The 5,777-nt window shown below is 42.8% G+C and overlaps 1 pseudogene; it reads right to left on the bottom strand.

Moving 5' to 3' along the window:
• Nucleotides 1-337: 337 nt before the first annotated feature.
• Nucleotides 338-5,379, bottom strand: LOC125553648 (annotated as a pseudogene).
• Nucleotides 5,380-5,777: the final 398 nt, after the last annotated feature.

The raw sequence follows: 5,777 nt of genomic DNA, 5'->3' as shown, positions 1-5,777 counted from the left end.
ATACCAAGCATTGCAAGCATGCCAAAATCTAGAGAACTATAAAAAAAACTAAAGGTGTAGGATGCACAAGGGTTTTACATGGATTGTGGGGATGTAAGGAGATAGACAAGTTTAAATGCAACTAATGGCACGTACATCCTTTAATGGTGCAACTAAGTGTGTGCATCTCGAGGGGGGGTATAACCATCTCGATGAATATAGTGTAATGACTCGTTCCCTTTAGGTGAAAACTTGATGTTCATGCCATGAAACCCCAAATAGAAAAGGATAAAAGGTAACTCCATAAGCATAAATGTGGTTATGCAAATTGTATCAAGTTTGATGACCCTATGAGCAATAGCTAGCTGAAACATTATCCATCACATGCATTCCAACATTAATTCTTACACAACGTTCCAAAATTATATGCACAACATCATAGAGGTGCTGACATTGATACACCACAACAAGTTGTTCACATCTAACTAGCATAGGCGTACAATAATACCCATACACATGTGCTACACCGCAGATCGAGAGATGTGCATATACAATGTGCACGTATATGTCGCTGATCAAGTTTAGTGTGTCTATTCTTAGATGACGAGTTGGGAGAGTTCTTCTTTTTCATTATCCAGAAAGGGCCTCAAATCAAGTTGCTTCCGGGGTGGGGCGTTCAGTTATTCGTAGCTAGCTTCACACTTACGTCTAATTTTGCTGCTTCGTCATGACCTAAAATTGATGAGTAGCAACAAACTATCTCATGGGCATGCTCACATTGAACATTTCAATATATAAGAAATGACTTCTTCTAAATGTACCTTTGGTATCACTTGATGTTGGATGACGAGCAATGCATAATTTTTTAGCCGTCGCAAGAAACAACCTGAAAGAAACGACAAATGCATAATTGCTTTAGTTTTTCTAACAACTTTCTAAAGTTGCATGTTCAGGAAAAAATTCGGCACAAGTGCTCTTCATATTTCGGCTCTGATTTCTTACAAAATTCACCATAAAAAGCAATAATAATATGTAGTCGGTTATGCCACCTATTTGTTTTGATCGCGCACTATTAGGGCATCTATGATACGGGGATGGTTGTTCTTTTTTACTTTTGAGAATATCAGTGAAAAACTAAAAGTTTTCCAAAAACAACAATTAACAATATCCTCTTGCGATGTTAATTCATGGCGCAGAAGGATGTATGAAGAACAATACTTACTCCCATGGGACATCCCCAACAAGCATCCGGTCGCCTTCAAAGTCTTCATATAGAAATATGAAGTCGTCACTATTTGCATAATCGCCTTCTGCAGAATCCAAACTCTGATAATCTGCAGCTGCATTTACGCAATCCAATCCAAGAATTCAATATAATTGATACATAAAAACATGAAAAGACATCGCACTCATAGCAAAAGAGAGACAATACTGCACAATTCTAACATGCCATGTGTTTCCAATGAGAAATACATGTTTAAAAATAGTTTATTTAACGAGGTTTAGAAATGGCTTTTTTACCGGGTGGGGGGCGGGGGAGGAGGGGAATAGTTAAGTGTTGTGAAAGTCAATTTAATTTCCATCTAAATAAAACTCATGCTAATTTCACAACGAATTCTAACTGGAAGAGTACATTGACCTAGGGCCCCGTGAAGCCCATGGTGTTCACATGGTAGGTGAGCGATAGCCCGGTTAAGATGAATTGCCTTAGACCCAGGAGGACAAGGGCCCAATTGGCCACACGAGGTGAACGACATGGACAATGCTAACCTCCCATTTGGGCTTAATGAGCTTGTTATAAATTTGTTGAACTCTGGTCAAAGTCACAACATACTCAATATGTTACCGCCCTCATCAAAGAAATAAAAATCAAAATGGTACCTCGTTTTATCATGGAAAATGGGTTTTATTTAACGTCGTCAACCAACCGTCAAGTTTCTTTAAATCGAGGCCCTATTTTCAACGGTAGGAAAATATACAAAAAATGCGAAAGGAACTGTAAAGATTCACTAGAAGTAGAAATCCCCTCAAACATAATAAAAATTATATCTATCTCCATTGACCACCAAACCACCACTGTTGGAACAAAGCCGCCGACAAGCCTCTATCGTTGCTCCCATACCGGAGCCAGACAGACCTTGTCGATAACGGTCAGGAAGTCTTCGTGCATGTGTCCCTAAGAACCAGTGCCTCGGAGCCACAATCATCACAATTAAGCCCTTGAATCGATCTAATGAACCTAACACCAAATCTCGTCGTTGCGTATGCATGACGAGAAACCATAACCTCGCCGCTCCAAGGAGATGGCAGGAATCTACTTAAAAGCTCTGTTTAATCCGTCCCTATGGACGAACTTGAGGAGAATCAAAGCCCAGAAGACTGACTCTAAGAAGTTTCCCCATCCATTCGAGAGTCATTCATGCCAAGAAAAAAAAAGCCTACCTATCTACTGGCCGGAGCCGAGACATTAGGATTTCTTTTCGAAGAGGCAAGCAGAGAGGAGGCGAATTCATAATCTCTTTGCCGAGATCGAGGGGCAGAAGGCTTCTGTGACTAATTATATTTTTGGTTTTGCTAAAACACATCTAGATGTGCCCTAAATATTACATATCTACATCCTTTATGTCCTTCGTTTTAGACGGAGATTCATGCGTGTATTTTTTCTTTTTTCTTTTTTCTTTTTTATGTTTGATTGAGTTACTTAGATGTACACTAATTAGGATACATGATGTGTGCCCTAGATATACTATTTGAGAGCAGTATCTTGTTGGGGAAAATAATAATGGAGAGCGGTACTCACGGCAGAAGAAGTTTCTTGTCATCTTGGTGAGCGCCCGCGAGAGGGAGTCGTAGCTGCGGTGAGCTCTCAGGTTGATCTTCCTAACGATCAGGCAGCCATCCATGTGCACCTTGGCGAACATGTTTGCCTGCAGCCGCTGCGGTTCTGCGGTGACCGTACAGCTCCTCGGCGCCCCAGCCACCTCCTTATCATCATCGGCTGGCGAGGCCGCGGCGGGTATCTTCGTGTTCTTTGGGCCGTCGGCCTGCTTCACGCCGGCGTCGGGTTTTAGCACGTGCGTGGCGGTGACGAGGTGGCGCCGGGTGGTGTGCACCGGCGGCCAGCCCACAGCTGCCGAAGGCACTGAGACCACACTAGCATCGCTGCTGATGACAAAGAATTGAATGCAAATATTAGGCGCCCATGAATACGTTGTGCAGATCAGGTGCAAATGTGTGCAATAATACATGCATGAATGCAATGCAATTTACTTGCCTGTGGTTAATTATTTTCCTAGAGTATTTAAGATGAACGTGTTTGTTGATTACTTCGTCCAGATTTATTGGTCTGGGAAGCCAAGACGTTAAGACCAAAGAGGAGTACGCGGATGTTACTCCGTTTGTTTCTCTCCTTTTAATTATCTGTCACGTCATCTTTTTTACCTATGTGGCATGCACGGTCATAACTATGTTATTCTCACTATAATAGTCCAAAGGTGAAGATGCTAAAATTATAAATGAGATGACATGAATTTCATATGGTCATCTGGCCACATGGCAACAGTCTAGCACGTCCAGCCGCCCAATTATTGGGAGCAACACATCCACGGACGGACACACGAAAGTCGTTTTTATGGAAAAGACTGCACTAGTTCTCTTTCTTTCTTTCTCTCTTTTCTGTGGGAGGATGGGGGAAAGACTGCACTGCGCTGCATGCACAATCAAGCAGAGCCATGCTGCACTCATCATTGCTGCTCCCCTGCCTGGGCCGGCCTGCGCTGAATATTCTCGCTTAATTCCTTGCAGAGCAGAGGAGATCTTCTCTATGTACGTTACTCGCTAACGGTATCTATCCGACCGCGTATGGCCGGCCGGCAAAAGCATTGTGAGAATTAACCCACGTACGTCCATCAGGAGGTTATATATACATGTTTTCCCTGTATTAGAAACCCTAGATGTCAAGGACTCCATTTGGTGCACACACATATACAATGCGTACAAGAATCTATTCGCAATCATTTCTAAACGCAGTTCTAAGCACACGAGGACCTGAAAAATACTAATCAATGCGCTCTAGTGGAGTGGTAGGGGTTCAAAATGTTCATGATTGCAATCATTTGTGCCTATGTACGTAGAGAACGTGAATTAATCCCGCACTTTTCCCTCGTATATACTTGTTTGTTTAATTCATGATTGCTGAGTGCTGAAACTTACTACCTCCGTCCTGTTTAAATTGGTCCCCATTGTATTCCATGCCAAATTTTAACCATAAATTTAACTAACAAAATATTCATGCATGTCACCAAAAATTATATCATTGAAAACTATATTCAAATACGAGTCCAATGATATATTTTTTCTTGACATGTATTAACACTTCGTTAGTTAAATCTTTGATCAAAATTTGACACAAATTATAAAGAAGACCAATAAACCAGGAAGGAGGTAGTAGTTAGCATTATAAACTCATTACACGACAGGAAATCCATATTTTGACAGCTGACACATTTTTAGCTAGCTAGAGCCGTTGGATGCCATGATGGTGAAAAAACATGCAGGAGTAGGAGTGGCTGCTAAAACTGAGTAGGTAATATGCATGTAGATGCATATGCATATATGTGTGTTGCTCAATTAACTATCAGCACATAACATTTGGCTCACCTTGTCCCATATGTTGTTGCCACCGACGCCTGCGCAATGCTCCGGTCCTGCTCCGCGGCCGCCTTCTGCTGCCGGGCGGCGAGGCTCCAGGGGTGCATGAAGCCGGTCGGGCTCGGCATGAACACCGCCGCCCAGCTGCTGCTAGGCACAATGCCATGGCAATTACCAGCACGCCCTGCGCTAAGCGTGTTCGCAGTGGCGGTACCAGCGATGACCATGTCACTGCTCTGCACTCGATCGACATCGCCGCCACCTTGAGGACCGTTGTAGCGTGCCATGGCGGTGCCACCGCAGCTGGCGGCGCTGCAGTTACCTCCGGGAGACAAGGAGATGCCGAGGCTGAGGTCTAGATTGCTACCGTGGAAGCATGCGCCACTAGAGCTCGCTTCCTTCGCCACCTTCATGCCGGTGGCTGCAGTGGCAGCGGTGCTCTCTTGCCTACCAAGAGGAGGAGGCGTCTCAAACGATATAAGATTCATCATGGCGGTGGAGCAAACTAACCAACGAAGACAGACAGATGGTAGCTAGAAGCAAATGAGATTGATGAGACAGAGGCAACAGATGTGAGAAGAAGAGCGGCGAGCTGAGTGAGTGAGTTGGTGAGCAGAAAGATGGTGTTATGGGTGGAGGAGAGAATTAATATGTCGGGAGAATATAAGAGATGGTGCAGTGGTAGTGGTTGATATGGTATGGATAGATAGATGGTGTACATATATGTAGGCAGATATATAGAGGTGCAAGCTATGGCTAGGGAGAAGGGCGGGGCAATGATTTCATACAAGATTTTGTAAAAAGATGGGAGTATCATGTGCAAGAGATATGATCAATGCCATATCTATGTACCCATGCTAGTGTAGTAGTAGTTTCATGATGTTGTTTTGTGTACCTAGATGTATAGCCATCACATGCACTTCTTAGAGCGGACTTTGTGCACCAGCTGAGTGCCTAAAGTAGTATCGAGTACTTTGAAAATATAATGTTTTAAGCATTTACAAAAACATTGCCCTAAAAGGAAACAAAATAAAAGAAATAAAACAAACTATGTCAAAAAAAACGTACATAAACTACACATTTTAGAATATGGAAAAACAAGCATATAATAGTGGAATTTGGGAAATAATATAATTTGCACACTTATT

Source organism: Triticum urartu, chromosome 4 (genome assembly GCF_003073215.2).
Source record: "Triticum urartu cultivar G1812 chromosome 4, Tu2.1, whole genome shotgun sequence".
In the NCBI taxonomy this organism is placed as follows: Eukaryota; Viridiplantae; Streptophyta; class Magnoliopsida; order Poales; family Poaceae; genus Triticum; species Triticum urartu.
The sequence above is the reverse complement of the archived record's forward strand: the minus strand, read 5'-3'. Positions and strand labels throughout refer to the sequence as shown.